The sequence below is a fragment of the Felis catus genome, chromosome B3, assembly GCF_018350175.1.
Source record: "Felis catus isolate Fca126 chromosome B3, F.catus_Fca126_mat1.0, whole genome shotgun sequence".
Classification (NCBI taxonomy): domain Eukaryota; kingdom Metazoa; phylum Chordata; class Mammalia; order Carnivora; family Felidae; genus Felis; species Felis catus.
This window is the reverse complement of record NC_058373.1, coordinates 2,399,078-2,409,963: the sequence shown is the minus strand read 5'-3', so window position 1 is coordinate 2,409,963 and position 10,886 is coordinate 2,399,078.

The window sequence follows — 10,886 nt, the reverse complement described above, 5'->3', positions numbered from 1 at the left end:
TCAATCGTACACTTTAAATGGGTTAGTTTTGTGGCATGGGTATTATTTTTCAATTTTTTCAAAAAAGGAAAAAAACAACAACAACCATGTTGAGCCAAAGGAGGCAAACACAAGAATTCCACTTATATAAATTTCAGAAGACCAACCTTCACTACGCGTCTCAGGATTGCATGCTTAGGCTATAACAAAGATTTTAAGTGATTATTATAATATCTAGGATAATGATTACTTTGGGGGTTTTGGGTTTGAAGGGAACCCACGAAGAGAGCCAAGGGTTGTGGGTAATGCTTTATTTTGGGGGGTGGGGGGTGGTGATCTGGCTGTTCGCTTTATGATGGTGTCATAAGCTGTACATTACGCAGCGTGCACGTTCCTATTATACGCTATATATGTAATAAGTGTTCTTTTACTTTACTAGGAAAAAAACCCATGAATTAGATGCACTACAATTTACTTAATCATCCCCATATTGTCGACATTTCGATTGCTTCCAATTTTTCATTATTCGTAGCAACATTGCAATTAACATTTTTGTGCAAAAATCTCTTTCCATGTTTTTATTAACTCAGAATAGATTTACATGGGGGGGGTGCTCAGAGTCGAGGGATTCCAATATTTTGTCATTCATACGCATATTTGAGCCATCAAATACAGTTTGTTTTGTTACATGTGGTTTATTTCAACCCAATGTTCCAGTTTTCCAGGCCCTTTCTGGGTTCTAATTCTGCCTCTGGATGTGTTAGCTATCCCCGAGCCCTCTGAGACTTCTTCCTCTCAGTCAGGCTCACCGATCTCTCGCTGCAAGCCTAGATTTGTGCAGTGAGCCTTGCTCTGCTTCCTCGCAGATACCCCATCAATGTCCGGCACCGTGTTGAGAGCCCTCATGATAAGGAAGGAGTTGCTGGGCTGGAGATTTGTAGCCTGTGACTGCCAGGCTCTGTTCGGCATCACACTCCTGATGCAACGCGTCCTTACTGGCAAGTAAGTGTTCGTGACTCTCGCGCAAACGCAAATGAACTCGTGCCAAATATTTTATTCAACTCCATTAAAGGGGGATCAGTAGGATGGTCACAGGGGTTCAGAGGACACCCGAACGTGTCATTTGCATCATGTGAAGACGTGTTTAACATAAAGCTATTCCACCCTGATGGTAGATTTCGCTCTCCTGTGTGTGCTGTGAAATAAAAGTCCGAAAGCCGACTCGCGGCAGCACCAAGCCCGTGGGGCGTCACAGGTGTAATAATCAGCACTGTCATTTGTTCAGTCCTCAACAAATACCACGAGCAAAGCCAGTAAAGGCCACTTTCAACTCACCGATTTCACTCCAGTGAGAGATGGAGGTTCCTGGTTGCCGAAAGTCTCGTGTCCACGAAAGGCTTTATATTTAAATACACCCTGAGATGCTATTTTTACCGGAATGTTTTTTCCTTATTTGAATAAGAGGGACAAGGTCGCAGGGGACAAGGAGAGATAACAGAGACAAAAAGCCAGATTTGCAAACTTCTCTCCAGCGATTGATAAATAACATTTCACAGTTTACTAATGGATGCTGTTTACCGAACACTTACTACACGGCGATCACGTGCCGTAAGCCTTACAGATACTTGTTCAGGTAAGAACGCTGACATGAGCTCTACCTTTTTGGCAAATTTCTAAGTACGTAAAACAGTATCAGTAACTACGAGTGCTGTGCCCTGCAGTAAACCTCTAAAATTTGTTCATCTTAACGTAACCGAAAATCTCTACTCTTTGACTAATACTCCCTTGGCCCCTGGCATCCGCCATTTCACTCTCAGCATCTCTGAGCTTGACTATTTTGGATTTCTCATGTAAGTGCGATCGAGCAGTATTTTCGTCCTCTTGTGTCTGGCTTCTTTCACTCAGCTTAACACCCTCAAGGGCAATCCGGGTTGTCACACGTGGCAAGATTTCCTTCTTTTTTAAGTATTCCATTGTATGTACGCATGTACCACATTTTCTTTACCCAATGGTGCATCCATGGACATTTAGGTTGTTTCCACATCTTGGCTATCGTGAATAATGCTGAAGCCAACATGGGAGTGTGGATATGTCTTTGAGATCCTGATTTCAACCCTTTGGATGTACACCCAGAAGGAGGATTGTTGGAACACGTAGTAGGCCTAAGTTTTTGAGGAACCTCCATACTTTTTTCCATAATGGCCGCACCAATTTATACTCGTCTCAGCCGTGCACGAGGGTTCCCTTTTCTCCACGTCTTTGCCAGTGCTTGCTATCTTTCGGATTTTGGTTAATAGTCATCCTAGAAGATATGAGGTGATACTTCCTAATGGTGGTTTTTTGATTTCCATTTCTCTGATGATTAGCGATGTGGGGCACCTTTTCATATAACTGTTGGTCATTTGTATGTCTCCTTTGGACATATGTCTATCTCATTTCTTTGCCCATTTCTAATTGGGTTATTTTATGTTATTTTAAGTGAATTGAATTTTATTTTATGTTTGCTATTGAGTTGTAGGAGTTCCCCCATATATTTCGGATATTGACTCTTTATCAGAGTTTTGCCCTGGTTTATTTTTGTATGGTTTGCCAATATTTTCTCTTATCCTGTGGGTTGTCTTTTCATGCTGTTGGTTTCTATTTTTGATTGTGCAGAACCTTCTTTCGTTTGATGTAGTCCCACTTGCCTATTTTTGGGTTTATTGTATGTGCTTTTGATGTCATATGCAAGAAACCGTTGCCAAAGCCAACGTCAAGAAGCTTTTCCCCTGTGTTTTCTTCTAGGAGTTTTGCTGTTTTAGATCTTGCGTTTGAGTCTCTAATCCATTTGCAGCTAATTTTTGTGTATGATGTAAGATAAGGGCCCAGTTTCATTCTTTTGCACATGGCTGGCCAGTGTTCCCAACACCATGTATTGAAGAGGTTGTCTTTTCTGCGTTGGGTTATCCTTGGCACCCTTGACTATCGGATGCACGCTTGTCAACACACATTTGCATATTTAATTTTAGAACCTGAAACAAGCCTTGGAGAAAACAGGCTAATAGAATACAGAGGTAACCAGAGTGAGCTGGGGCAGGGCTATTTCGGCCAGATGGCCAAAGGTGTCTCCAAGGCAGCCCCACGAGGAGGCCTGGGGAAGAACTTTCTGAGCAAGCCTTTGAGCTTGAGTGGAGTTTGGCATGTTTGAGAGGCTCAGAAAGAAGACCAGGGGTCATATTGGATGAGGACAAAGACGGGAAGCAAGGAAGAGGCCGTTTCAGGGTTTAAGTAGGAGAATAACGTCTCTGATTCATTTTTCAAAGATCGCTCTGGAGGGATCGGAGAGGAATGTTGAAGCCACATAGAGCCTCTGTTCTCTCTTAACCCCTTTCCCATAATGGAAAAGTGGGCAGAAGATGATATCAAAAATTCACCATACCAGCCAATCAAGTGTCCCAAGACACTTGACTTGCCCAGACTTGTCCCAGACTTGCCTCTGGTCACGGTCTTTTTGTGATTTAAGTGGGAGTGTTTGAGTGGTAGAGTTAATTCACTGAGCCCAGATCACATGTGAATGCATTAGTAGCTGGGCATCCCATATCGGCCAGATTCCCTCACACCAGCAGGAGGAGAACAGAGGAGGCACCGTCTAGGTTACGGAGACTCGAGAACGTCAGAGCGCCGTTTTAGGGGAGTCGGGTACCCTTGGTTTTGCCACTCTCTCTGGGTTATCTCACTAAACCCGGGTGCCTCTTTCTCTAAATATGCATAAGGCTAAGAAACTAATCAAGCAAAAGGCACGTTAGCAAAATGTCCTGTCACAATGGCCACATTTAGCCAGTTACAGGAACACAGGGACGGCTGAGTAGTTGATATCCAAACAAAGACCAAACAACAAAGACCAAATTTTCAACCCATTTCGGAGACACAGTCAGACTTACAGGATCGTGAATGTTACGTTAGGAAGTTTTCCCAAAGGCTGTCACATTCAGTGACTCCGATCATCACTGTACCGATTTGCCAATTTTATTTAATTCTACTTTATTGAAGTCCTTTATGGAAGACGTTGCTCGCGTGAGTGTTGTGTCCCTTGTGGTGGTTGTGTGGTTTTTGGAAGAGAAGCAGTCTTACGGAGAGGTGGTCGCTGCGGGGCAATTTAATCAGCAATCTCATAAATTACACATGTCTTCTGTCTGATTTGCATAGAGGGAAAAGTCTTAGGGCAGAAAAAGTGTCTTCCATAGTTTAATTTGATTTCCAGCCCTAATTACATTTGCTTAAACTCAACACACTTGTGATTTTACAAGGAGGACGATGTTTCGTGATACTATTTCAGCTTTTTGAAATGTCTAAAGTTGGTTCTCTTTCCTGAAAATTAAGCCCCCCTGCAGTCTAAAGACACAAGCGTCCACGAGACCTTCTGTTGATTGCACATTAAAGAGACGATTGAATGTAAAGTTGATACATTCACGAAAGCCTCTGCAAAAAAACTGATCGTGTAAAAGGTAGCTAGAAGAATTATCAGAGAGCAAAGGGGTACAAAGGTGCCCTCTGTCGATTCTTCCAGATGTGCGAGCTCACCCAGCTCCCTAAATGCACCAGCTGTACCAAAACAGGTTCTCAAATCCTGTCTGGTTTTTTTTAACGCTTTACACAATTTTCTAGACCAAACTTAAGTCCTTTTTTTGGACAAGTCTGAAATATCACAGTATCTCTCTCCCTCTCTCTCCCTCTCTCTCGTCTGCCATCTACTGATCTCTTCAACACCCAGCTGTCACTTTTATTATATAAAATACCAAATTGAAATATTCACAATTATCTCTTCAAACTCAAACCCTCTTCAAACCCTTAGACTGATAGGAACTTAAAAATAACAATAACAATAATTATATATTAATAGTGGCTAATTTTTACTGATCACTTATGTTCCAGACACTTTTCTAGATGTGTCGCCTGGATGTAACTTTCTAGCTCTCACAGTAACCCCACGGGGTGGGCGAGACGGTGACCTATTTGCCAGACATGGGGACAGAGGGCAGAGGTTGAACTAGAGGACGCAGGCCAGCACTGTGTGGGAGTTTCAGGCACTGGAATTCTGGGCGAAAGCTGGGGAGTGAGACCGAAGGAGGGAGCCTGGGTGCTTAGGGCCACACGTTGTCACCCAAGTACTTAGTGTGGGCGGTTGTTGAAGTAGAAGCCAGTGGATAGTGCTAGAGAAGCTTTCAGAGTCTTTATTATAAAACGTTTTTTTAACATTTATTTATTTTTGAGAGACAGAGAGAGACAGAGCATGAGCAGGGGAGGGGCAGAGAGAAAGGGAGACACAGAATCCGAAACCGGCCTCACGATGGAGCGGACACTGAGCCGCGCAAAAGGAAGGAATGGAAGAAATCCACGCCCGCGAGCATGTTTTCCAGGCCGAGAATGTGCTGCGCCCTCACTGTTTCTCCAAAAGACAGATTGTGGATTCACTGTTGTGGAAACGGACGTCTAATTTCAAAACTTCTAACAAGAAAATGATAATACTACAAGAGTTGTGTGCAAAGCCATAACAGGGTGACTGTATTGTGATCTTACATAGTATAGGACATAATGGGGTTTCATACCTATGTTGTGCATGTTGCTGACAACCCAATTCCGGCATCTACTAGCTGTTAATTTTTTTTTGAATTTTTTCCAGTTTTTATTCTAAAAGTCCAGTTCGTTCACATACGGTCTTCTATGAGTTTCAGGTGTGCAATCCAGCGATTCAACACTCCCCTGCGACATCCCAGATTTAAACTAAAGATAATAGCTCTGACTTGTGATCGGCTGCAATGCTACGTTTCCAGACCACTTAAACTTTTAAAAACGGTTTTATACACACGCATTTATTGGCTGACTGTCTCACGGCCAGACCCCTTCATTGTAAAAAACGAGGAACCAAATGTATCCCTGGCGGAGTGAGTGAAAAAGAGGATGTAATCGTTGCTAGGTTATTCTGCGGTTTTAAACGTGGGCTGTTGGGGCGCCTGGGTGGCGCAGTTGGTTAAGCGTCCGACTTTAGCCAGGTCACGATCTCGCGGTCCGTGAGTTCGAGCCCCACGTCGGGCTCTGGGCTGATGGCTCAGAGCCTGGAGCCTGTTTCCGATTCTGTGTCTCCCTCTCTCTCTGCCCCTCCCCTGTTCATGCTCTGTCTCTCTCTGTCCCAAAAAAATAAATAAACGTTGAAAAAAAATAAAATAAAAAATAAAATAAATAAACGTGGGCTGTTTAGTACCTCCATTTTTATCTACCTGAAACGGATCATCTCTTTTCATGAGTGTCTGTGAGGACCGACCCCCAAGTTTGGAGGGTTTGTAAGGATCTGAGTCAATGTTGCCATCTGAGCTTTCTAGCATGGAGGTGAAGAGACAAGCCCATTTTATTCCTTACCTGAACTCGCAGGCTAAATAATTAAAAAATCATATCGCGATATATAGAGTTTTATTAGTATTCAATGCTGATGGGCTTGCATAGTTTCATTTCTTTATATTTGATTCCTGGGTTTTTAAACCCCTAAGCCCTTGGCGCATTCTTCATTAGCATTCCACCATTGCTTTCGAGCTTAAGTGCCCCACGGTGAGAAGGTGTGTCCTGTGTGGAAACAACGATTTCAAATGATTTTAAATACGTGGAGGCCCGCCTTGCGGCTTAGGGCTTATCCGAACGTTACAACGGTCCGTGTGTATTTGAGAAGAATCGTGTTCTTTAAGGGCTAGGTGTTGGTTTCATATATATGCTTTACATCTTTCTTATTAGCCATGTTATCAAATCGTCCGGCGTGTCGGCGTGTGTGTTTGGGTGTCTGTGTGTGTTTCTCCTGCAATTCCCGAGATGAGTGGTAAATACAAGAACGAATTGGTCACCTTCTCCTTGTAATTAGTTTTATAAATTTTGATGCGATTTGCGGTGATTATGTCGAGCCCTGATGAAGTGATGCTTTCATCGTAAGTTAGTAATTTTACACGCTCGTTGATGATTTGCCTCAAAAATCATTTTGTTTGATACTAATCTAGAGACATCCGCTTTCTTTTGGTTGGTATTTGCCCGGAGTATCTTTTTCCAGCTTTGACTTCTGGCATTTCTGTCATTGCTGTGTCCTCATACAATGCATCAGTCTCTCATAACCAGCACATGGTTACATTGGCGTCTTTTTAAATCTTAGAGCACAATTTGTGCCTTTTAACAGACGTTAAAGACCCTTTGCCTTTTTGCGTCATCAATTCACTTGATTGTATTTATCTTAAGTTATTTTGTGCTGTTTTAATACTTTCAAAATATTCTTTCTCTTTTTTGGCTTCCTTTTGGTGAGTTGCACACACATACACACACACGCACACGCACACCCCTGTTCTATCATCTTTTGTCTACGATTGGCAGATACGTACACTGTTTTTCTTCTTGCCAGAGTTCTACCAATCCTCGAGCTCACAGCGTTTGGTTTGGAAATGTTTAGTTTACGAGTTACTCCGTGGCCGCACTTACTATCTGGGAACCCCAAGGGCCCTGGGTGGAGGATCCTTTTCTCGAGAGAGTATCTGCATTTTCTCTGTGGTGTCAGGGTGCTACCAACCGGATTCCACGGCATTTTCCTAACTGGGGATTCGCGTAGCTGTGCAGCCGTTCGTTCACATCCCGGACTCAGATGGGTCCAGCCTTGCGTTACAGCTTTTCTCCTTGCAAACGTTCGGTTTTGCTTTGCTCTTTGGTTTCTTGACGGTCAGCTCGTTCTCCCCAGTCCGGGGCCGTGGGGAGACTGACGGGCTTCCTTGTCGATGCCCTACAACAGCAGGCACACATCTCCTCAACCCCCTGCTATGTGGGAACATCCTCGCTAAGGGTTGTGACTCGCTGGACTATCTCAGGTGCGGGCCCCCGCCTCCTGGTGCAACGACCTACGTTTTTACCCTCCCGCTGGCGATCGTGACTCATATCACTAGTTTTCTGAAACCCGCTGCTGCCTTCTGGGAACCTCTGGTCTGTGCGTTTGCTCACTCTGGATTCACCTCCCCCACCATCGTTGTAAGTTACCCTTTACCTTCTGGAAAGTTCAGCAAGGCACGTAAGGTCTGCTTGCTCTCATTTTTCCCCAAGTGGTCATTCTGCAGGGGCAGAAGGTCTCAGAACACCTAGACCACCACCGTGGTGGAAATAGAAGCTGAGGAGGTACGTTTGATCATATTGAATATCAATTTGATCAGATATGTTCTCATCCTCTATTGAGAGACGCTCTCTCTCCCTTTTCACCTGCTAAGTAATGCTATTTATAGAAAATTGGCAATATGCAAGGCCCTGTGCTGTGTGGTTTATATGTTTTGTCTTACCTGGTCCTCAACACCACGCTGAGAGCAGGACTAGGATGTTAGTCTCCGGTGATGCGAGATGCTTACAGACATTCCTTGGCCAAAACTTCTCTCTCCCGCAATAATTCACACAATTCAGTGACATATCACTTCAAACGGGCAACTCGTTATAGATGATATTGTTCAATTACTGTTTAACCACAGTACGTATTCTTTTTTTTTAATGTTGATTTATTTTTGAGACAGAGGGAGACAGAGCGCGAGTGGGGGAGGGGCAGAGAGAGGGGGAGACACAGAATCCGAAACGGGCTCCAGGCTCTGAGCCATCAGCCCAGAGTCTGACGCGGGGCTCAAACCCACGAACCGTGAGATCATGACCTGAGCCGAAGTCGGACGCTTAACCGACTGAGCCACCCAGGTGCCCCAGTACTTAATCTTTTTAAGCCTCAGTGTTTTCATCTGTAAAGCGGGGGTGAAACCAGTATCTACCAGACCAGATTGTGAGAGATGAAATGGGAAAGATGAGAAGTATGCAAGAATGTGTTATAGTTCCGGGAGCATCATTAGTGCTCAAGTACCCATTCATTCATTCAACAAATATTTGATTGTTTGTTTTTTTTTTTAAATATTTTTTTTCAACGTTTATTTATTTTTGGGACAGAGAGAGACAGAGCATGAACGGGGGAGGGGCAGAGAGAGAGGGAGACACAGAATCGGAAACGGGCTCCAGGCTCCGAGCCATCAGCCCAGAGCCTGATGCGGGGCTCGAACTCACGGACCGCGAGATCGTGACCTGGCTGAAGTCGGACGCTTAGCCGACTGCGCCACCCAGGCGCCCCTGATTGATTGTTTTGATTCACCAGGAATCACGCTAAGGGCTGGAAATGTAGCATTGAACAGGTGCGCACACAGTCCGCACCTCCGAGACGCTTACGTTCTGAGAGAGGTGACCGAGAGGCCAGGTGACAAATCACACGGCACATCACCTCATTACAGTTTTGATCACTTCCACGAGGGAGAAGTACGGCGCGAGAACACAGAGGGACCAGAGCTAATCTGGAAGCCTGAGAAAGCTTCCTCGAGGTCCTGAAATGATCTTTTTCCGGCTCATCTGGAAGTCGGTTAAAGATAATGCAATTTGCAAGTACAAGACTATAAATGTAGCGAAAATTCAAGGCGCCTCCCCACCCTGCTGGGTTGGTGGCTGAGCGGAGGTCCCATGTGGTTGTGCAACTCTGGATAAGATAGCAGGTACACTTGAGACTCTGCCGACTTCATTCTGCCCTGTTTGAGCCAGGCTGTCCTCGTCCTCCTAGAAATCGTACACCGGTAATACAATCGTCCAGCAGCAGGACTCCTGTGTTTTTGAGTTCTCTCTTCATCACTGTTCCAAAAATGGCCCAGTGCTTTCTCACCGCGGAGAATATATTCTTTTAGGCTATCCGTAATCCCCTCTTGTAACACCCCATCTTTGGCAAAGACATACTCAGTTATCTGTGTTGATACAATATTCTCTGGTAATGGCTCTGCTCCCACACTCCATTTTCGAATTCGATTTCAGAACCAGAAGAAAACAGAGAAACGGACCCGCCCATCGGTCACAATTCACCCACCCATTCGACCCACATCGAACCTTCTGCAACGGGTCACACGCTCTTCTGAAGGGTATACAGTGGGAGCCAGACTGAAAATGTTTCTGCCTTGACCATAAACTCGAGGGAGGGAGGGAGGGAGGCAGACGATAAGGATAAGAGGAGGTGATTTTTTACTTTGGAAGGTGCTGGATGTAAGTGAGCAGGGAGATGAGAGAGAGTGGCTGGAAATCTTTGTAGGAAGAATGATCAGGGAGGTCTCCCCACTGGAGAGGGAAAAAAATTTTTTTGAGAACACACACCAAGTTTCATTGGGGGAAGGGGAATATTTACAGGGGCAGGTAGAAGAGAGGGGAGTCACACAGGGTAGGGGCGGGGGAGATTGTGGGTCCAAGGCAGACAAGGGGATACAGAACGGCCCCTGCACCCACCCCAACCCAGGGAGGGTAGGAGAGCAGCTGGGGCCCAGGAAGACGGGTGGGAAAGGACAGCCCCCCTGGCCTGGGGGGCTCAGGGGCTTGTAAACATTGACCACTCTCGGAAGGGGCTGGGGGTGGGACAGGGCTCCCCCTACACTTCCTTACAGGGTAAGGCCTCTCCAGGTTCAAGGGACCCCTAAGTTCAAAGTCTCTTTAGCTGGCGGGGGGGGGGGGGGAAGGGAAGGAAGAAACAGGGAAGAGTGTCACCCCCCTCCCCTGCATTGGCTGCAGCAGGGGTGGGGCGGTTACATTCAGTCACAACAGTACTCCCCGATACCTCTAATGCTGTCAAAAACTGGCCTGAGGAAGGGGGGAGCTGAGACAGAGCCAGGAGGTGAGCCAGGAAACCCGCATCCGTGCCCCCAGGGGCGCACAGGGCTCCAGGGACAGCAGGTGCCGCCCTGTTGCAGAATGAAACCACCAGTTGCAGGATTAAAGGTGCTGATGGTGCTGGAGGGCTGTTGAGATATGACCCGAGCTTCCCTAGGCAGCGACGTCCCTTGCAAGGCTCCGGTGGGTCGCGTGACGGGGGG